The sequence below is a fragment of the Podarcis cretensis genome (assembly GCF_951804945.1).
Source record: "Podarcis cretensis genome assembly, chromosome: 8".
Classification (NCBI taxonomy): domain Eukaryota; kingdom Metazoa; phylum Chordata; class Lepidosauria; order Squamata; family Lacertidae; genus Podarcis; species Podarcis cretensis.
The window spans coordinates 118,371-141,620 of NC_137177.1; the positions used below are offsets into that span (position 1 = coordinate 118,371).

Here is a 23,250-nt window from a genome sequence, read left to right on the forward strand (position 1 = left end):
AGAAACAGAAGGAAGAATATGGGAGCAGGTGCGGGGGGTGGGGGGAGAGAGAACGCAAAAGGCAAAACCAGCAAGATCCACTTGACCATTGAATGGACTGTTGGCCGGTGGTGGACTCTCCTTCCCTGGAGGTTTTGAAGCAGAGGTTGGAAGGCCATCGGTCAGAGTTTTTTAGCCATGGCTCCTACATTGCAGGGCCCTTGGGGGTCCCTTCCAGCAGTTATATGGCAGTAAGCAGAGTTGCACAGAGAATGGGGGGTGGCGGGGGTGGAGGAAGGAAGGGACCCCCAAGGGCCCCTAGGTCAGGGAACAGCGCAGCCCTCACTGCAGGGAGAAGGCAATCATCCAGAAGGGGCAAATGGGGCAGGACCACCCTCAGCATAGGCACCACTTTGCCCCTCCATCACAAGCGTGGCGTAGTGGTTAGAGCATTGGACTAGGACCCGGAAGAGAGCAGGCTGGAAGAAATCCCAGCCCCCATGGCCATGAAGTTCCCTGTGTGTGACCTTGGGGCCAATCACTGCCCCCTCAGCATAGCCTACATTGCAGGGTTGCAGCGGGGATACAGTGAGAAGGGGAGGAACTCTGTCCAGGCCGCCTGGAGCTCCGTGGAGGAAAAGGTGGGATCTAAGTGCAACAAAGAAACAAACAAGGCCAAAGGGCTGTCTGCCCCTACGCTGGCTCATGGGCATCCCATGTGACTCTCCCCCATTCTCCCCCTGTCATCCCTTTCTAAACTGAGCACATGCCCTGAAAGTGCCTGGGCAGCCACAGGTTGAAGAATGTCTGCCCTTTCCTTCTCCGGACCAAGGGGCAGGCCAGGAGAAGGACTCCAGAGGAGGGCAACCAAAATGGTCAAAGGCCTGGAAACGATGCCTTATGAGGAATGGCTAAGGGAGCTGGGCATGTTTAGCCTGGAGAAGAGGAGATTAAGGGGTGATATGATAGCCATGTTCAAATATATAAAAGGATGTCACATAGAGGAGGGAGAAAGGTTGTTTTCTGCTGCTCCAGAGAAGCGGACACGGAGCAATGGCTCCAAACTACAAGAAAGAAGATTCCACCTAAACATTAGGAAGAACTTCCTGACAGTAAGAGCTATTCGACAGTGGGATTTGCTGCCAAGGAGTGTGGTGGAGTCTCCTTCTTTGGAGGTCTTTAAGCAGAGGCTTGACAACCATATGTCAGGAGTGCTCTGATGATGTTTCCTGCTTGGCAGGGGGTTGGACTCGATGGCCCTTGTTGTCTCTTCCAACTCTATGATTCTATGATTCTATGATTCTGGACACAGGTGGAAGGAAGAGCCTCAGTCAGGAGGAGGAGCTACAGCCAAACCATGGTGAAGTGGGGGAGCAGAGGCCCCTTCACCTTGGGAACCAGCAATGCCCAATTTCCTAATCTAGCAGCAGAAAAACTGCTGGAGCAAGAGGTAAACCAGAGGCAACCCCTGGCCCCAACCTCAGCTGTCACAAGAACCAAAGAAGAGCCTGCTGGATCAGGCCAGTCGCCCACCAAGTCCAGCATCCTGTTCTCGGGGGGGGGGGGGGCAGTCAGATGCCTCTTGGAAATGCACAAGCAGGATCCGCGCAACTCTCCCCTCCTGCAGTTCCCAGAGAATGTCAGAAACTCAGATATACGAGCTAGGTGCCCAATGGCTTCATGGACCAAGGCTGCAGTCGCCAAAATCGAATGTCTAGTTGCCATTTGGGGACAAGTCAGCTCTAAAGTCTTTGTTTTGAAATGATGGAGTGAGTGATTCTCAGTTAAACATCCGGCTAGTTCAAATGCTCTGACAACAACCTTGAGCTGAGAACTTCAAAGAAGAAAAGTCCCTTGATCCAGGGGTAGTCTGCATATATATTGGCCGATTCCTTTTTCTTAATGAGGACACAGACCATTCACAGAATATTCTTCCCAACTGTGAGCAGGGCAATGGGAGAAGGCAAGCAACAACAATTCACTATTACGTCGTTCAATGCTCCTGCTCAGGCTGCACAGAAAAAGCATTCTGGTGCCCAAAATTCATTCTGATTGTGCAGATAAAATATAACGGATAGCATTTTGCAGGAGGGGGTATTAGTGGGTGAAAACAATCCAGATCCAATGATCCCCAGATGGTGATGATGTCAGGTGCCATCCTGACAGCGCCCAGGCATCTTCACTTGGTCACAAGTGGCTGATAGCCGGGTGAAAATTGCACCTGGCCTCTGGCTAATTTCAAACACTGTCAGGGACTCAGCGGGAGCGCAGGGAGGGGAGGAGATGGAGAGCGAGGGGGAGCAATCCGAGGGCAGCGTAGGAGAAGATGACAGCAGCCTGAGAGATTCCATGAGCCTCTCCAGCGAATCGGAAGATTCTCAGAAGGGGGCGCCTATGGCCAGGGCAAGGGGGGACCCAAGGGGGACACCCCAGAAGCAAGGGGCCAGCGGGGACTCCCAGAGCAGCAGTTGGAAATCAGGACCAGCTTCCCCACCAGAGCGTAGTGGGGGGGAGGAGTCCCAGGTATCAGAGCCAACATATTCACCACCAGCGAGAGAAGATGAGTCAGGGTTGGCCACGCCTCCATCGGAGAGCGAGGGAACGGTCAAGAGGAAGGTTGCCGGCTGGGCGCGCGCGCCAAGTTCAAATGTACAGGCGAGCGGCACAGCAGGTAGCCCGGATAGGGAACCAGGTCCTAAAGCCCGCCGGAAGGAGGGGGAAGAATCAGGGGGGTCAGCGTCAGAAGAGTCCAGAAAGGATGAAACCCCAGCGGGCAGGAGGGCCCAGAGGAGAAAGGAACTCAGGAAGAGGTGGAGCAAGGCGAGAGTCTTAAACTGGTGTGGAAGGGGCGGAGACTCAGACGGGACTTCGCCGGTCTAGGATTTAAGACGTAGAGCTGCGCGCTGCGGCTTTGAAATGGAAACTAAACCTCAATAAAGACTTTTGTACATAACGACAGCCTGGCGTTGGTCCTCTGTGAGCTGGGACCTAGAGGCAGCTCTGACAAACACGGTTCCCAGCAACTGAAATTCAGCAGCATTGCCTCCTCCAGCTGTGGGGGCAGAGCAGAGCCTTGTGTCTAGCAGCCCTTGAGAGCTCCATCCTCTTTTAAAGCCATCCAAGTTGGGGCCACCACTGTCTCCACTAGGCACTGTGTGAAGAAGGACTTTCTTTTCTCTCTCCTGAAACTGTCCAGCATCCGGCTTCCAATTCTGGGCCTGGATGAGAATTTGGGGCCCTGGTCTGGATGCCCCATTTTCACCAGCTCCAGGCAAAGCCCCTCCTTCCTGGGGGAGAGCAGGTGCCCCTCTATTTTGTAAGGCAAGTGTGTCACTCTGGTCGCCCTGACTTTGGGGCAGGGAAACACAGATCCCACCTGAAACCTGAGGCTGTCAGTAATCCCTGAGAAAAGGGTCTGATAGGAGGAGGCAAAACGTAGTTTTGCTCCTTGGCTGCAAGTGACGCACTTTCAGGCACCATTCCAAGGCTGTATTCCTGGAAAGCCCCTCTGAAGCCCCTCCCGTGGGTCAGCGTTGGGGGCGGAAGGCAGATAACATCTCCACCAAAGGATTTCCTGCAGCAAATCCTGCTTCAGCAGCCGGACCTCAACCAGGCACCCTGCAAATGCCACAAAGGGGCGTGGGGGCTGAACTACTCAGAAGCCCCACCCTCATGGAAACTACAATTCCCAGGACTCTGCAGGCCAAGCCATGGAAGTTCAAGGCCGCTTCCAAGGCCAAAGCAAGAGAGTGTTTCTGCCTAGGAGTTATTCGTGCCTGAAAAGTACGATCTAAAGAGTTCAGGAACATAAGGAAATAAGAACAGCCTCCTGGATCAGGCCAAGGGCTAAGAAGGCGGGCTCGAAGGGTGTGTTTGTGTGTGTGTGTGTGTGTGTGTGTGAGAGAGAGAGAGAGAGAGAGAGAGAGAGAGAGAGAGAGAGAGAGAGAGAGAGAGGAGAGAATACCCCTTTCTAAATTGCACAGTTTTTCTTTCAGGTTTCCCAGTCAAGCCAGTAACAGCAGTGCTACTGCAACATGCACATTGCCAAAGAAGATGGCAAGTGAAAAAATCAGCAGAACCTCCCCTGAACCTCCCACCCAGCCCTCAGATCCTTGCGAAGGAGAAGGGGCCACTTACACTCCCCGTTAGCCCCTTCTTGTCTCAGCACCCCTTTTCTCAACCCCTTCCCTCGTCCCCTCAACCTGCCCTGCTGGATGATCCCCATTGCTGCTGCTGCTGCTCCTTCAGCTGCCTCTGGGCTCCCCGACCCTTTGGGATCTCTTCCAAGGTTACAAAAGAACATCAGAAGAACCTGCTGGATCAGGCCAAGCGTCCTGTTCTCACAGGGGCCAACCAGATGCCTCAAAGGGTTTCAAGCAAAAGAGGTTTCCAGCAGGTGAGATTCAGAAGCATTGCTGCCTCTGACCATCCTGGCTAGGAGTCATCAATAGCCCTCTTCTCTTAATCCTGCAGCCCAGCATGCGGCTCTCATGAGAAGGACAGCTTGCTGGATCTGCTCCCCCCCCCCGTAATAAGATCAGAAGAGCATGCTTAGAACCTGCCTGCACTTGGATCCTGCTTGCAGGTTCCCCGCAGGGCCTGATCCAGCAGCCAGGCTTTTCTTATAGAGGTGGATTTAGGGGGCACAGAGTCATGGGGGTACTGCAACTATTATTTAGGATGGAGAGCAAAAGGTGGGCAGGGAGCACCAAATTTTGTTGCTGCACAGGAGACTGTTGAAATTTGAGACTCCAAGGTCCACCGTGACTTCTTCTGTTCTTATGGACCTCGGGGTGCTTGGGGGTCCGTGTGGACCTCCCAGAGGAACAAGCAGCTCCCCTGACAGGAAGCAACGCCTCTCTGCAGCTCCCGTCCAGAGCTGAGCGGTTGCCCAAACAGCAAACGAGGCCAGGAGAGTCAGCGAGGGGGAAAACAAGGCCGCCACAGTCACCGTCCCTTTGGCTCCAGAGCTCCTGATCCAATTAAGGCAGGAAAGAGCCGCTTGCTCTTCTGGTAGCAGCCTTTAATTGGGAGCAGCTCTGCTTGGAACGAGGCCGGCCCCTGGCCCACGTGGGCCGCATCCTGCTGAGCTCAGGGGCAGGAAGGAGCTCTGGTGAGAGAAAGCTATCATCATCATCACCATGGCTGCTAGACAGACAGACAGACAGACGGCCTGTCCCAGCCCGCAATGGTCTCTGGCCAACAACGCAGGAAGGAAAACGATGGCCAGTGCTCTTGCTCTCTCCTCCGCCCCCAGGTTGGGGGGGAGGGCTGAAACAGCCAAGACCTGAGACTGTCCCTCCTCTGGCTCTAGCAGCTCTCCCTCTCAGGGGGCCGGGTAGCCTCCTTTGGGGCCACCCTTACGGCTGTGACACAGATACCCCAGAGCTGCTTGTTAAGGTTTTGGGCCTGGGAAATGCAATGTCAAGTGTGCCTCTGAGCATGTGCGCAGAGCGCCTTCCCTCCAGTCCCACTGCCAGCCAAAAGGACACCCACATCCCAGGTCGGCCATGGCTTTCAGGAAGGGTGGAGCCCCCAAACCTCTCTTTTTAGCAGATGTGGTGCAGCTGTTTGACGCCACGCCCCAGAAAGGAGATCTGGAGTCACAGGCAACGTGCCCTAAGCATCAAATCAGAAGTCTCCCTGCCAGGGGGAATTTTCTGCTGCTGCAGCAGCAACACTGTCAGCCTCTGAGCCAGAGCTCTTGGCTGAAGGGCAGTCGGAGGAACGGCTGGCTTTTCATCTGCCCTGCAGCCTCACCCGTTGCTGGACCACCATGGTGGAGGCAGAGGGCTAAATGTGGGCTTCCCCTTGGGGAATCTGGTTAGCCACTGGGAGCACGGTGCTGGGCTAATTTTGCCCCCCTTGCGCCTGATCCAGCCGCCGGGCTCTTCTTGTGCTCTTATGGAACCTCCAGCTCCAGAGGCAGTCTATTTAGATTCCCCGGTTCTTAGTGTTTGGCCACTGTGAGAACAGGAAGATGGACTGGATGAACCACTGGCCTCATCCAGGTGTTCCTTATGAGCTCAGGGCAGCTGCCAATTACCCCCACTTTATCCTCACAACCCCCCAATGAGGTAGGCTAGGGAGAAAGGGAGAGAAATGGGCCTAAAGGGTGAGGTGAATGGCTGAGGAAAGATTTGAACTCTGATCTTGCCAGCCAGAGCCCACCACTCTAACCATTAGGGCCAAAGTCCTCACTTCCCCTCCCCCTGGGCACAGCCAGATGCCCCCCAAGGCACACAGGGGCACTGAGAAGGTCTGAAGGCCAAGGGGGGCGGGTTTGCTCCAGGCTTCCTGTCCTGCTAGCTGAGGAAATGAACTGGGTTTCCTTTGAGTCAGGGCTCCGCTGAGGTCTTGCCAGGAACGCAGGAAGTCAGAAACAAAAAGAAGGTGGCACTTGTGCAGGCAGCATCCCACCTTGACCCGCCTGACCCCACCCAGAAGCCTCTTCTTCTTTGGCGATCCCTCGTAATCGAGTAAGATTGTCTTCCATGAACACGGCCTTAACAGTGAGTCCGTGACTGTGGAGGCCAATTCTGGATCCACATGTCCTTCCATGGTGGACACTGGTTTCCAGGCAGGAGTTGAACACGGTGTGATTTGCCAAGCATGCCTTCCTCATAGCACATTTCTCCCTTGCGTCCTGAGTTCGAGTGTCTTCAAAACCCATGACACCTTTGGTCAAGGCTGTTCTCCAACTGGAGCGCTCGCAGGCACCAGTGTTTCTCAGTTGTTGGTGTTTATACTTCTTCTTTTTTAGATTTGCCTTGAGAGAGTCTTTAAACCTCTTTTGTTGACCACCAGCATTACGCTTTCCATTTTAAAGTTTGGAATAGAGTAGTTGCTTTGGAAGACGATCATCAGGCATCCGCACAACATGACCAGTCCAACAAATGTTGAAGAATCATTGCTTTGACACTGGTGATCTTTGCTTCTTCCAGTACACTGGTATTAGTTCACCTGTCTTCCCAAGTGATGTGTAGAATTTTTGGAGACCCTGTTGATGGAATCTTTTGAGAAGTTGGAGACGGGGTTTAAAAGTGGCCCATGTTTCACAAGCATACAGTGAGGTTGGTAGTACAATAGCTTTGTAAACAAGCATTTTTATTTCCCTGTGAATGTCCCGGTCGTCAAACACTCTGCACTTCAGGTGGGAGGAAGCCAAACTCCCAGAGCTCAGGTGATGCTGGATTTTGGCATCAATGTTGGCCCTTGTGGAAAGATAATTGCCCAGGTAGGAGAAGTGATCAACACTTTCCAGTCTTACAGAACTGAATTAGATTTGTGGCACTGCAGAGGGGTTATTTTGTACTTGTTGGTGCAGCACTTTGGTTTTGGGGGTGTTGAGCAATAGACCTAAGCTTTTCATAAGCTTCTGTGACGATATTTAGGATGGTTTGGATGTCATCCTCTGAGTGTGCGCACACTACGTTGTCACCAGCATACTGAAGCTCTATGACGGAAGTTATGGTAACCTTACTCTTTGCTTTCAGCCTGCTCCGATTGAAGAGCTTTCCATCTGTTCAATATACGATTTCTACCCCGGTGGGGAGTTTCCCTTGAACAATGTGTAGGATCATGGCAATGAAAATAATAAATAGGCTTGGGCCAATAATACATCCCTGTTTCACACCTGATCCCACAGTGAATGGTTCACTTTGAGAGCCATTGTTATCTGCAATTTTTGCTGTCATATTATCACATATTATTTGATATTATCATATTATCACATATTTGCTGTCATATTATCATATTATTAGATCAAGGGAAGTAATAGTGCCACTGTATTCCGCTCTGGTCAGACCTCACCTGGAGTATTGTGTCCAGTTCTGGGCACCACAGTTCAAGAAGGACACTGACAAACTGGAACGAGTCCAGAGGAGGCCAACTAAAATGGTCAAAGGCCTGGAAACGATGCCTTATGAGGAACGGCTAAGGGAGCTGGGCATGTTTAGCCTGGAGAAGAGGAGGTTAAGGGGTGATATGATAGCCATGTTCAAATATATAAAAGGATGTCACATAGAGGAGGGAGAAAGGTTGTTTTCTGCTGCTCCAGAGAAGCGGACACGGAGCAGTGGTTCCAAACCACAAGAAAGAAGATTCCACCTAAACATTAGGAAGAACTTCCTGACAGTAAGAGCTGTTCGACAGTGGAATTTGCTGCCCAGGAGTGTGGTGGAGTCTCCTTCTTTGGAGGTCTTTAAGCAGAGGCCCTTGTGGTCTCTTCCAACTCTATGATTCTATGATTCTATGATCACGGAGGAGCTGAAGGATGTTCACAAATTTATCTGGGCCACCAGTTTTCAGAAGGACAGTCCACAGGGTATTACGATTTACAGCGTCGAATGCCTTAGCAGCACCCACACAGCCGTCCTGGGGGCCAGGCTCGAGGGTGGTCCATCTTCAGGCTCTTCAGACTGGGCAGCAGGCACAATTTGGGCTTTGGGGATCCACTAACCTGGCACAAAAGGTGCACCTTTAGAATTCTGAGTCCGGGAGCCTACAGTCCTGGCACGCAAAAATCCCAGCAAACCCAAAAACCTTCATCTCAGCCATATAATCTCTCTGTGTGTGTGTGTGTCTCATTTTGTTACTGCTGCTGTTCCACAGTGAAGAGACAGAGCTCCTTCTGCAAGCCACCCAGAGATCTATCAGATCCACCTTCTAACCCTCCTGCTGCTTTAGGCTACAAATGAAACCTCAAAGGGCTGTTGTGAAGATAAGAATGGGGTTGGCTGGGAGGACCTCATAGGCTCTCTTGAGCGCACTGTAGGAATGTGGGGTTTTAAAGGAGAAAAGTAGCTTAATAAAGCAGTAGCAGGGGTGACCCCAAAATTCACATTACTTTTGGCAGCCTGGCTCACCAGGTGGAGTGGAGGAGCTGCTGGAAACCACAGGAAGGGAGAATTGCTCTTGGGCTCGGATCCTGCTTGTGATCTCCTCATAACAGGCCTCCCATGAGCCACTGTGAGAACAGGATGCTGGATTAATGCCCCCTCCCCGGCCTGATCTAGGAGGAACTTCTTATGCTCTTGTGGAGCCTCCAGGCCCAAAGGCAGTCTAGCAAAGGCCTCCCCACCATGGCAGCAGCAGACTTGACTTGGAGGAGAAGCTGTGCTCTGCTGTCCCAGTGTGGAGGAGAGACAACTGTGCAGGTCAGCGAGGTTGAACCCAGGTCTGGACAGAGGGCAGGAAGAGGAGGACACTCCCCGTCCTCTGCCCCCCTCCAAGGCAATTTGGGGAGAGGGGGAAACAGCAGCTCACACCCCAGGAAATCCTGCTCAAACCCAAACGTCCCGTTGGCAGGGAGAGTTTGCTTCCATCAGAAACAGGAAGCTGGCTTAGGAGGAATTGTGCCTCAGAAAGACCTCAGAAAATGGAAACCTACTGGCCAGGTGGATCCACCCAGGCCAGACATGCTTTCAGAAAAGCTGTCCAGCTAGGAGGGCCAAAGCCCCATCCATTCACTGCAGCTGGCATTCGAGGGTAGGCTGCCTTTGGAACTGGAGGTTCCACGCGGCCATCATGACCACGAGCCACTGACGGACCTCTCCTCCTATGTGGCTTTGTCTAACACCTTTTTTTTTAAAAAAAAAAATCCTCCTGTGGCTCTTGTTGCAGGCAGTTCCGCAGGTCAGCCATGCATTATGTGAAGAAGTTTGGTTGGCATCTGTCTGTCTCAGGAGATAATGGAGTGCACCTTTGTGGGTGAGGTCAAACTTTCCTGTCCCGTCCATTGCCTTCCAGGTGTCAGAGCTCCATAGGGCCCTTGTCTGCCCACCAACTTACACACTGCCCCAACCACACACAGGGAGCAGGTGGGGGACTGCGCTGCCCTGGGATGTGCGTGGAAGGCAGACTTTACTGGCAAGAAGAGCTAAAAGACTAAAAGAGAAAGCCTCCCGCACCTTGGCCACAACACACAGACACAACACACAAGAAGCAAAGGCCTCTCACTGGCCATCTGCCAAGGATGCTTGAGCTGAGATTCCTGCATTGCAAGGGACTGGACTCTGCACTTCCAACTCTGCACTTCCATGATTCTATGAATTGTCGCATCTTAGGAGAGACCTTGGTCACCTGAAGGCCTTAGTCGTCTCTCCCTCACGTGGCCTTGCTGGCTCCCTTGACTGGTCTGGCCCAGGGACAAGGAGAAGGGGAAGGGGGGGGGTCCCGCCTGCCAGCCATTCCTTAGGCTTTTCTGCCATTTTTCTCTCTGCTTTGCATACAAAGAACATAAGAAAGATCAGGCCCAAGGGGTCTCATCTAGTTCTGCATCTTGTTCACACAACAGCCAAATACCCCCAAGAACCCAGGAATCTAGCTAGGCTGCTTCTGGAGCTGCAGGCTCCCTAAGTACAGAGGAAAAACCTGGCTGCTGGATCAGGCCCAAGGGAGGCCATCTAGCCCAGCATCTTCTTCTCACAGAGCCTGACCGGTTGCCCATCATGGGAAATCAGCAGGCAGGACCTGAGCCCCAAAACAACTCTCCCCTCTGTGGTTTCCAGCGCATGGTCTTCAGAAGCATTGCTGTCTCCCACTGTGGAGGGACAACATGGCCTTCCTGGCTTGGCAACAGCCCCCTCATCTTCCTCCTCCTCCTCCTCCTCCTCCTCCATGAATTTGTCCCGTCCTTTTTTAAAGCCATCCAGGTTGATGGCCACCCAGCCTCCTGCAGGAGGGAGTTCCACAGTTAACTCTGCGCTGAGGTCAGACAAGGGCACATACACGGAGCTCCTTCTCCTTTGTTGTCCCATCAACTCACTGCCAGGATGCTAAATTTAATGCTGGGGGGGCCGGGGAAGGAGGAGACCAGGGCTGGGAAGGGAGCTCTCCTTCTGTGCTGTATGCAGGGGAAATGCTCTGCAGCTCCTGGTTTCCAAGAAAATCCCAAAGCACAGACTTAGAAAGACAGAGAGGAACTCCAGATGAAGCAAAGCAGAGCAGAAAACAGCAGCGATTTGGGGAAGGGTCACAGAGCTGGGGGGGGGCCTGCTTTCCATGCAGAAGGCGCTCCCCCCCCCCCAGGTCAGACCTGAGTTTGAAACCCTGGCACGTTGCTGCCAGCCAGTGTAGATAACAGTGGGCTGAATGGACCAAGGCTCCTTCTTATGATGGTGTGGGAAAGAGCTTCACTTTCCATATTTAATTTTCATCTGCTCTCTCTGTTTATATCCACTACATAAAATGAATTTTTTTAAAGTTTAGCAAAAAAGAAAAGGTGAGCCAAGCCAGACTCCGCCAGGGAAGTCCCCACTCCTGTGACCCCCAAGGTGGCTGCACTCCCTGCTCCACATGCAACCCCCCCCCCCAAAGCAGGCCTCTTCTGCAAGGCCTCCATATGGGGACAGGGGCCTGCCCTGCCCGGGACCATCCTGGCATTTCCCAACCCCTTTATTTGTGGGTTGGCACAGGCACTGCAACGTGCAGGAGGAGAGATCTCTGGGCAGCCAGTCCCACTCACTCCCCCCCCCCCATTGGCCCAGGAGGCCTGCCAAGCCAGAAGGAAGACTGCTTCCCCACAAGCTGAGCAGGAAGGCTTAGCTAAACCCCGAGGGGCTGAGCCTGCAGCCGCCCAAACCCAGCCCAGTCTCCTAGGGTGCACAGGCATGCGCTGGGAATCTTAGAATGGTGGTGTTGGAAGTGACTCAAAGGGTCATCCAGTCCACCCCACCCACCCAGCAAGGGTCGTAGCTCAGCCGTGGAGCGTGCAAGTAAGGCTGATAACATACCCTGCCCGAAATCTCAGGGAACAGCTGCCAGTCAGAGTAGCCAATACTGAGTTGCATGGAGCAGCTGTCTGGCTCAGGATAAGTCCCAAACTAGAGCAAGGGCTGCCTGCTCTCCTTTCCTTCCAAAATTTCCCTGGGAAAGAATCACCTGGATGGCTGCAGGAAGCAGCAACCTCAAATAGCCACAAATTCACACAGCCTCCACACCCCAACAAACTGTTTGCATTTGAGACCAGGGCATCTGGACCCACAACCATGGGTCCGTACTGAAACAGCTTCGGTCACCCTGATGGAGGACCTGTGTTGCGAAAGGGGCAGGGAGAGGGAGACCAGCTCAGTGGGGTGGGTATTGGAGGGGCCATATGGCAGCACTTCTGTCTGTCTCCCCAGGGTCGTAGCCAGAGAGTAGCACTGAGTGAGGGGTCCTTGGCCCCCTGGCACCTGTGTCGTGGGGGTACTCTCCTCTCTGAAATCCAGCATCACCTGAGCTCTGCGAGTGCAGCTTTCTCCCAATTGAAGTGCAGAGTGATAGAGGACCGGGACATTTGCAGGGAAACCAAAATGCTTGTTTACAAAGCTATTGTACTACCAATTTTACTGTATGCTTGTGAAACATGGACCACTTCTAAACACCATCTCCAACTCCTCAAAAGATTCCATCAACAGGGTCTCCAAAAAATTCTACAAATCACTTGGGAAGACAGGTGAACTAATACCAGTATACTGGAAGAAGCAAAGATCACCAGTGTCAAAGCAATGATTCTTCAACATCAACTTTGTTGGACTGGTCATGTTGTGCGGATGCCTGATGATCGTCTTCCAAAGCAACTACTCTATTCCAAACTTAAAAATAGAAAGCATAATGCTGGCGGTCAACAAAAGAGGTTGTGTTACTTTTATTGTTGTTAGCCGCTCTGAGCACGGCTTCGGCTGGAGAGGGCGGGATATAAATAAATTATTATTATTATTATTATTATTATTATTATTATTATTATTATTATTATAAGACTGTCTCAAGGTGAATCTTTAAAAATGTAGTATAAACACCAACAATTGGGAAACACTGGCCTGCAAGCGCTCCAGTTGGAGAACAGCCTTGATCAAAGGTGTCACGGACTTTGAAGACACTCGAACTTAGGAAGCAAGGGAGAGACGTGCTAAGAGGAAGGCACGCTTGGCAAATCCACACCGTGATCAACTCTCGCCCAGAAACCAATGTCCCCACTGTGGAAGGACGTGTGGGTCCAGAACTGGCCTCCACAGTCACTTAAGGACTCATTGTTAAAACCGTGTTTATGGAAGACAATCTTACTCAGCTACAAGGAATTGCCAATTCCCTGGGGACTGGTTCAGAAGCTCCTGGTGCAGAATGCTGCAGCCAGATTGCTGACGGGAGCTTCTGGGCAAGGACATTGTTAAAACAGCTGCACTGGCTCCCCATCTCCTACTGAACCAAGTTCAAAGTCCTTCTATTAAGTTACGATGCCCTGAACAATTTAGGCCTAAATTGCTCAGGGACCAATCCTGGCTCCATCACTGAGATCATCTGCAGGAGCGCCATTGGTTATTCCCTGAGTTGGTGAGGAGCATTTGACAACAATGAAAAACTGAGCCTTTCAGCCCAATCCTGTGGAACACTCTGCCACTAGAGATTCAGAAGGCACCTTCGTTTGGATTTTGTAATGCTACTGAAAACAGTTCTATCTCACCAGGCAAACAGGAAAGCAGTTTTCCACAATAGCTAGCTGATCTCTGATTATAACATGTTTATATTGTTTTCTGTACAATGGTTGTAAATTGCTCTGATTTCTTTTTAGGAGTTTTTATTTAAAAAACAACACTAAATGAGCTTCAGTAGGAATCTAAGAGCCAGGCTTCAAATGGAGGTGAAAGCACACCCAGACCCCTCTCCATCCTTTCAAGGGGAGAGCAGAGAGCACCCCAATTATGGGGAGGATCAGACCAGGCCAAGCAACTCCCTGCCCCATCACAGGACAAGCTCCCCACTGCCGGAAGGACCCTCTCTGGGCTGTACTAGCCAGCCAGCCAAACTACTGTACCTCCTAGTCGGGCCGGCCAAGCCAGCGCCCCTATCTCTGACCGGTCCTTGCTGGGGGCCTTTGAGGGGCTCTGCCCTCTTGCCCAAGGAGAGCAACTGCTGCTTTAGAGAAGACCCTTCCTCCCCCCCCCCCCCCAGATCGCTGGGCAAACAAAAAGGCACTGCCTGAAACCAATCCTGCGCAAGACCAGCGTGTGGGGGGGGGGAGGACAGGACACGGAGCGGTACCCCCCAAGAGGTGACAGACCTCCTGCTCAGAGGGTACTAAGTCCCGGCCTGGGGGGGGGGGACGAAAAGTGTCCCTGCAGCTTGAGATGATTTAGAGAGGCGGGAGCGGAATAAGAGAAGGCTAGAAAGGGGCAGAGCAGGCGCAACACCCAGGATAGCCCCACCAAGAGAGTGGCTTCCGAGGGGTGAGATGTTAGGAACAGCAGCCCCGCCATCGCAGCCCCACCCCGGCCTCCCCGGACGTCCAGCCAGGCTCCTGGGGCTGCCGGTTCGAATCCCGCGCCGGGGCTGAGCCTGGAGGAAGCGGGGGCTCCGGGGCGCCCGCTTGGCGGAGAGGCTTCCCCACGAGAACGAAGGCGCGGCGGCGGCTGCTGCTGCTGCTGCTGCTGCTTACCCGCTCCGGCTCCGCTCCGGCTCCCGCTCCGGCTCCCGCTCCGGCGCTGCGCTCGCCTGGGCCGGTCTGGGCGGGCGCGGGCCGGGGCGCTGCCGGGCAGCAGGAAGGGGGCGGCTCCGGCCGGCCCTCCAGCCCGTGGGCGCCCAGCTGGGCCGCGGCCGGGCGGGAGGAGGGTCAAGGCAGTCCCGGCCCCGCCCGGGGAGGGGCCGCCGCCGCCGCCACCGCCCCCGAGAGCGCGGCCAGGCGGAGGGGCCGTCGCGGCGCTCTGCACGCGCTCAGAGGCGCCCTCTCCACGCGCCAGCCAGGAGCGGAGGCTCCAGAGGCAGGACAGAGGCAGCGGCGGGACGGGGGCGGCTGCAAACGGAACGACGGGCCGGGTCCCGGTTGCTCTTTGAAGGCGCTTTGCCCCCACCCACCGTGGAGAAATATGAAGGGGGCGCCCCTCCCCCCGAGTGGGCGGCTTCTCAGCGTGGAAGGTTCCCCCGCTTCGCCCTCTCATTTGCCCGTCTCCACGTGCGGCCGAGGGGTGCCTGAGCATGTGCAGAGAGCCCGCCCCCTTCCAACAGCCCTTTGGGGCTGGGCTCTGCCGGAGAGCGAGCCCTGCAGCAGGAGCCCATCCCCTCGCCCTTCAGGATGCCCCAAACCCCCTCCTCAAGCCCTGGGAGCAGCAGGGGGTTGCTCCCCCATTTGGCATGGCGACTGGAGGTGCCTTATGCCATGCCAGATAACACCCATCACTGACTGGCAGCAGCTGTCCAGGAGACCTCTCCAGCCAGCCCTTCGGAAACTGAACTCGGGACCTCCTAGGAGCCAGTCAGGCGCCCTGCCCTTGGGATCACCCTTTCCTGAGACCAGGAAGGAGGGTTGTTTCCAGCAGATTTTCCTCCCCCCACCCCCACCTGACAAGGAAGTTAAAGCTGTGATCGACACAGAAGAGTTGTTATAGCAGATAAGAAAAGAGGGACCGGGAGGGAGAAGGAAAAATGGAAAGTCTTGTAAGTTACAGTTCTTACTAGAACCAGCTGAGCTGGAAATAGTTTATGCAGCATAACCTGTTTTAACTGCTTTTAATTCTGAATTTTAAACTGCTGTAACCCACCCTGAGAGCTACTGGTGAAGAGCTGGTAATAAATGAAATAAATTATTATTATTTCAGCCCCACCCCATATACATTTCCTACAACAGCCACTTTGCAGGCTCCAAAAACTCCCAGCTCCTTTGTGGGTCAAGACACCTCCTTCATGTAAGTTGAATAGGAGTGGCTGGGGAAACCCAGCCAGATGGCTGGAGTATAAAGAATAAACTATTATTATTATTATTATTATTATTATTATTATTATATAGGAGACACCAAAATCCACCCCACCCAACACACACAAAGAGCCCCTCGCCTTCCTTTCAGGCCAGTTGTTGCCTCTGAGCCCAGCCTGAAGGAGGCATTCAGGGGCAGCAGGCAGGGGCAACTCCAGGGGAGCAGCCCCCCACTTTCCCTTCTCCCAAGTCTGCTACCTTCCCCCCCCCCCCCCCCCGCAATTCCACCTTACCATAACTGGCTGCTAGGGACCAGGAGACCCCAAACACCCGAGCAAAGCACTCGCACATCTCTGCCCTGCTCTCCAGATCCCCAAGCTTTGTCCCACAGGGAAGCACCCACAGCTCTGGGGCGGGGGGCAATGCCGTGCAGAGCTGCCAAGCACAGTGAAATGCCGCCCAGCCCCCCCAACACACACCGAGGCATGCAAAGGGAGCCAGCCAGCAGGATTAGCGCAAGGCCACCATCAGCAGTTTGGGCAGCATCTGAAAAGCATCCCCGCATTGTTGGACTCAGTGGACACCCGGCACAGACAAAAGGGAAGCCCCCCATGTCCCGTCTGCCCCTGGACGGGCCGCTCGGATGGGAGGGCAGTGAGCCAGAGGAAGCTGTCCGAGCGCCGGCCTCTTTGTCCCCTGCAAAGTCCAGCAGTTTTAGACCTCCCTGAGACCCAGACTCCTGGGCCACACAGTGGAACAACAGTCCAGTCCCAGAGGTTTGGGCAAGTTATTTATTTGATTTAGAAATGTAGACATTGCTTGACTGTAAGAAGAAACCTCAAAGAGCTTTGCAAAGAGACAAGAACATCAGGAGAGCCTGCTGGGTGATGGGCTCTCCTTCCTTGGAGGTTCTGAAGCAGATCTTGACAGATGCTTTGGCTGAGATTTCTGCATTGCAGGGGGCTGGACTAGATGCCCCCCCGGGACGCCTTCCAGTTCTACAATTCCATGATTCTGTGGACCAGGCCAGTGTTCTCACAGTGGCCAACCAGATACCCCGAATGGAGGCGTGTGCCTTTGGGGGTGAAGTCAAACCAGTGGAGAGTTGTGGCGCTTGCTGTGACTGTAGAGACCGGTAGGGGAGAGATGCTTTGTTGCAGCTGGGGCAGAGGAAGGCACCCGGTTCTGTTGCTGCAGATGCACCATGACCTTTCTTCTCTCTGCGCTCCTCCCAGCGTCATTCCTCCTCTGCTCACTGCTGTGGATACACGACCTGATTACTCCATGAATTTTTCTAAAAGCAAATTAACTTCTAATACTTTAAAAATTCAGAGATCACAAACATGCATCAGAAACTGAACTTTTGGTATTCAGTAAAGGAGAGAGTCTGTGTGGTGTTTAAAAAATGTAGTATAAACAGCAACAATTGGGAAACACTGGCCTGCGAGTGCTCCAATTGAAGAACAGCCTTGACCAAAGGTGTCCTGGGCTTTGAAGACGCTCGAACTCAGGACACAAGGGAGAAACGTGCTAAGAGGAAGCCACGCTTGGCAAACCCTCGCCGGGATCAACTCCCGCCCGGAAACCAATGTCCCCACTGTGGAAGGACGTGTGGATCCAGAATTGGCCTCCACAGTCACTTACGGACTCACTGTTAAAACCGTGTTTATGGAAGACAATCTTACTCAGCTATGAGGGATTGCCAAAGAAGAAGAAGAAGAAGAAGAAGAAGAAGAAGAAGAAGAAGAAGAAGAAGAAGAGTATGTCAGATGAGGTCCTGGGAGACCCGGCGTTAAATCCCCACTCAGCCATGAAGCTCACTGGGTGACCTTCGGCCAGTTGCTCACTCTTAGCCTGACCTACCTCGCAGGGGTGTTGTGAGGATAAAATGGGGAGGGGGAAATAATGTATGCTGTCCTTGGAGGAAAAGTGGGATATAAATGCAACATTTCATTCATTCACTCATGGAGGAAGGAGAAGGCTGCAGTGACGCTCCACTACCAGTTGCTGGCAATCCCAGGGGGGCAGGATTCTGCTTGTGGGCTTCTTCCCACTGGGGGGCTGCTGTGAGAAGAGGATGGTGGACTCCAGGGGCCCCCGGCCTGATCCAGCAGCCTCTGTTTCTGTTCTTGTGTAGCATTTTACAGCCCATCTCAATTGCCAGAAATGGACATTGGCAGAACTATGGACTAGCCACAGTGCAAGATTGGATTATTTGGAAAGGGGGGGCCACCGTACGCTAGGCACAGAATCTCTGTGACGCCAAGGGTCATCTAGGCCTTGCAATGCAGGAATCCCAGCTAGTCAGCAAGGGAATTCTGGAAACTGGCAGCAACCACAGAAAAAGATGCAAGCTGGAAGGAGGGGTTGGGCGTTCTGTGGAATGCAGGCCACCTTGCACCCCACGGGCTGGGCCTGTCCTCCCCACAGCAGTGATTTCTCCAGCACAAGGCACCCCCTGGACAGCTCCAGGACTTGGAGGGGGCTGAGTCTGTGTCCGCAGTTGGGAGCAGAGCGCAGGAAGAGGCCCCCGGACTCTCTGGGCCAAGGGTGAAAAGGGTGAAAAGTAAGCCTGTTCCCAAGATAGCACAGGGAGCCAGAGCTATATTTGAGCCCTGTTTGGACTAAGACTCTGGCGCTCCTTGCATCCGCCCGCCCCCCTTTCATGGCAGCAGGTCAAGCACCAGGAGGATCCAGAATAAACACCGGACGTCCTCATCAGAGAGGGGACTTCCTTGAGGTGACGGGGAGAGCCAGGGGCCACACCCACCCGCCCCGCAGGAGAACGCAAGAGGATCCTGCTGGATCAGGCTGATGGCCCTTCCAGTCCAGCCTCCTCTTCTCCCAGGGGCCAACCAGAAGCCTCTTTGGGAATGCAGCAAGCAGGATCCGAGCCTCCCCCGGTCTCCAGCCACTAGGATGCAGAAGCATGACAGAGCCAGTGCTTTTTTCCTAGATAAAGAGGCGTCAGTACTCAACATAAAGCCCTCAATGGCCCTCTCCTCCTCCTCCTCCTCCATGAATTTGTTTCATCCTCTTTTAAAGCCATTTGCCACGGCCTCCTCAGGCATTCATGTATATCCATTTGCGAGGGCATCCCAGGCGCTCTCAATGCTGGGAAGCAGCAGCAGTCATGGCTTTGTGGGGTAACTTTGACTCTCCCAACATGTCGCAGCAGAAAATAGTAACTGTCTTGCAACCTTCTCTCTTCTGGTCCCAAAAGGCCTAAATCCCGCCTGCCTCATCCTGGCAACAACCCCCAAGCACATGGGTGAAAGTTTTGATCCATTTACTCTGCTTGCGATGGACTGTCCTACACAGTTTCAGAAACCCAAGAGGCATTTGGTTCTTTCTGTTAGGAGTGTGCATGCACACAAAAGCTCATACCAATAACAAACTTAGTTGGTCTCGCAGGTGCTACTGGAAGGAATTTTTTTATTTTGTTTTAACTACGGTAGACCAGACACAGCTACCTACCTATATCTAGGAAAAGCATGACCGTCTCCCACAACGGGTGGTTATTAGCAGTGCTGGATTTATGTATAAGCTAAACAAGTTATAGCTTAGGGCCCCACTCTCTTGGGGGCCCCCAAAAAAATTAAGGAAAAAAACCTGGATGTATGTTTCCAAAATATATGATAAAAAACAAATAAAATAAAACCTACATCCAGCAACAGTGTTTTGTGTTGTGTAGATGCCTATGGTGTAAGTCATGGGCCCTGCCTGCTTGTCTGCCCCCTAAAATATCACTATCACTATTAATATACTTCAAGCCCCATGTTGGATAATAATAATAATAATAATAATAATTTTATTATTTATACCCCATCCATCTGGCTGGGCCTCCCCAGCCACTCTGGGCAGCTTCCAACGGATCATTGAAAACACAATAGAACATCAAACATTCAAATTTCCCTCAAGGCTGCCTTCAGATTCCTGCCCTGCAGGAGTTGGGCCAGCTCAGCAACCACTATGACGTGTGTTGGAGAGAGATGGATCATGTCCCCTTGCAGAGCCCTTTGAAGAGCTAAGAGCCTGCAGGATCAGGCCCCTGGCTGGCCCAGCTAGTCCCGCCTCCTGCTCTCACAGTGGCCAACCAGATGCCTCCCTGGGAAACCAGCGAGCTGGACCAGCTCTCAGCTGCTGCAATTCCAAGCAGGGCTGCCTCCGACTCCTGTGGAGTGAGTTCCGGGGTTTAACTCTGCACCGCATGAAGAAGGACTTTCTTTTATGGGCCCTGAAGATGTGAAGGAAGCGATGCTCCTTCTCAGGGCTTTTTTTTCCTGGGGGGGGGGGCGGGGGGGACGCAGACCCCTAAACATTTTGTGAATCTTTGTATTTTTGTCCAAAGTATTTATGTTTCCCGATTTGAACTATAAAATGGCGGTGTGGGTTTTTTTTAGTCAAAATGAGAGTACCCCTAAACATTTTAATTTTTTTTAGAAAAAAAGCCCTGCTCCTTCTAGTCCAGCTCGAGCGCAGGCGGCCAGGGAGGGCTCAGCCCTGACCCAGTACTGCCCTCTGGTGGCTGTTCCACAAACGCCGTTCCGGAGCTTGGCACCCCACCCCTCCGGTCTCTGCCTCTCTCTCTGGCTGCCCTTCTGTTATTACTCCTCCATTCCTCTACTCCCGAGGAGCTGTGGAAGAAACAGGGGCCCCTCTTGCTCCTGGAAGAGGCTCTGAGCTTTAAACAGGTCCATAGCACTGCCCTAGGAAAGCGTTTGCACGACCCACGAAAGAAGACCATCGGAATAATGCTACTGTAGAAACAAACTGATTTATTCAAAATCCAGTTAAACCTATTTACTTTAATTAATTCCACCAAACGAATTGTCTTGATCTGGTGATGCCATCTTTGCAAAGTATGAGAGGCTGGGCAGAGAGGGCTCCGTTTTTGTTTACAAATTGCTTTTATTTTTTATGTATGTCATTTTAAATTGTGATTGATATGAATGCTGTATTCTTAGTTTTAGATTTTAAAATTTATGTGGAATTTGTTTTCCATTTGGTTGTGTACTTTTTGGTGTGCTTTATTTATTGTTTGTGACTTTTGTTATGTTGGTAATTATGTAAATATTGGCAGGTTGTAAGCCGCCTTGAGCATTCTTTTAACTATGAAAAGGCGGCGTACAAATAAAATGATGAATGATGAATGAATGTACACCTCCAGCTCCCCCTCTGCCCCCCTTGCCTCTTAGCACCCCCCCAGGGAATCCCACCGCCCCCCAAGAGCCACTACCACTCACTTTGAGAACGCCTCCTATAGCACATTCATCTTTCAGGTGCCCCAAGGAGGGGGCGGGATGGAGCAGCAGGGGCACTGGAAAGGGGGTCTGGAAAGTTGGGCAGCCGCTGAGCCCGCTCTGCCAGGTGTATGAAGGCGCCTTCCTTTTCCTTGTTTCCAGGTCCCGCCTCCATCCCGACGCTCTGCCTGCCTGCCTGCCCCCAAACCAGCGGGCGATTAAGGCAGGCGGAATCTAGGGCAATGGGGCAGGACCCATGGGGTGGGGGGGCAGATGCCAAGGGACATGAGTCAGGCCAGCAGAGTCGACGCATCATTTCCTCCCTCCGCTTCCTGCTCAGCCCCAGACTTCAAAACACCTGCCCCAGGTACAGTGCTGAAGTCTCCACCTGCCAGACAATCTCGAAAGGACGGGGAGCCTCATCTTCACAAACAGGCAGCCCTGTTTAGGGAAGCTTTTAAAATTTGATAAATTATTGTATTTAATATTCTGTTGGAAGCCGCCCAGAGTGGCTGGGGTATAAATAATAAATTATTAGTATTATTACCCCTTGAGAAGTGGACACTCCCCGCCCGCCCGCCCCCCACACGCCAGGGCTCACCTGACTCCGTGCTAAAACCCCTTGCTCAGCACAGCAGTTATGGTCCCCTCCAACCCCCACCACGTCCTCTTTCAGTCCACAGAACTGGGAAGGGCAAAGAGGCTTCCTCGTTCCCTGGTCTCCCTCTCCCAGCGCCAGCGGGATGCGAAAGTGAGACCACCTTCAGCTGAAGCCCCATATATTGGGAGACCCCCCCCCCAGAGGCGCAGAGGATAAGTGCATGGTTAGAAAGCAAAGTCTGGAGCAGAAGGAGAATTTCCCTTTCTTTGCACACCGCAGGAGTCCCTCCCTCCCTGGGGGAACCCACCAAACCCATTGGAGGACTTCAGAAACTCCCTTATCCCCTGGCTTTTGATGGCTGATCATAATGGTTCTTAATTGCTGTGGTATTGTTTCCAGCTATGGAAGGAGGAGCCCTCATGGAGGAGAGCACTATCAGTGGTTACATGGCCATGCGCTGCCTCCTTGGTCAGAGGAGGCACTTCTGAACCCCAGTGGCTAGAGTCAGGAGAGCTGCTCTAGTGTTTGAATCCTGATTGCAAGTTTCCCATCATGGGAGTCTGGTCGGCCACTGTGAAAACAGGATGCTGGACTAGGTGGACCACTGACCTGATACCCCACCCATCTGGCTGGGTTTCCCCAGCTACTTTGGGCAGTTCCTAACAGAATAAAAACAGAATAAAACGTCAAACATTAAAAACTTCTCTAAACAGGGCTGCCTTCAGATGTTTTCTTATGGAACCTCCAGGCCCAGAGACAGTCTATCTGGATTCTTAGTAGTATTGAGCTGCCGAGAACAGCATGTGAGACTGGTGGTTTATGAAAGCCACCGGGGGGGGGGGATGCAATTTTGAATACAGGATAGGAATGATTAAAGAAAGAGTATGGCGTAATGGTCAGAGTGCCAGAGTAGCAGAACCTGGGAGACAAGGGTTTGAATCTCACTGGGTGACCTTGGGCCAGGTGCTGTGTCTCAGCCAAAGCTACCTCCCAGGGCTGTTCTGGGGGTTAAATGAGGAGGGGGAAAGCCACGTGTCCCCCCTTAAGTCCCTTGGAGAAAAAAGTGGGATAGAAATGCAACAGACACAATGATACACAAAACATAAAATGCTGACTGTGAATTCCAGCTGCCTGCATTACACCAGCCCAGGCAAAAGTGAAGAGTGCCCAGCAGGCTTGTGCTTGGCCCCATAAGGAGATTCCCTGGATGCAGAGAGCACAAGGAGGGGCTTCTCTGGGCTGAATCACGCATTTCCCCCTCACCTTGATGAGCAGACGGCGGTGGTTGTCTAACGAACCAGGACTTCCGTGCTCAACGTGGTCTCTGCCTGCTTGCAAGGCACTTTCTGTTGTGCCCAGATACAAATCAACGGTGTTGTGTGTGTTGCCTACAAATGGGCCAGGCATGTGCCCAGCCTTTGAATGGCCCCTTCCCCAAAACCGCTCAGGGCTCTTTTGGAAAAAGACATTTAGTATGATGGGAGAAGGAGCTAAAGTTTTCTTTACCCAACTTTTGCCTCACCCCCCATGCCAACTGAACAGAGCCTCCACATACAGGGGTGATATACCTGCAAGTGCCAGTTACAGATAGGTAGCCGTGTTGGTCTGCCATAGTCAAAACAAAATAAAAAAATTCCTTCCAGTAGCACCTTAAAGACCAACTAAGTTAGTTCATGGTATGGTGTATCTGAAGAAGCGTGCATGCACACGAAAGCTCATACCAAGAACTAACTTAGTTGGTCTTTAAGGTGCTACTGGAA

General features: G+C 52.7%; 1 protein-coding gene across 1 annotated transcript in view; it reads right to left on the reverse strand.

The window, feature by feature from the left end:
* Window positions 1-14,537, reverse strand: part of PRX (periaxin) — a 32,088-nt gene extending 17,551 nt beyond the window's left edge. The window contains exon 1 of the mRNA XM_079989219.1: window positions 14,396-14,537. The gene's annotated coding sequence lies outside the window, so the exon portion shown is untranslated. The remainder of the gene's footprint in view (window positions 1-14,395) is intronic.
* Between the last annotated feature and the right edge of the window lie 8,713 nt (window positions 14,538-23,250).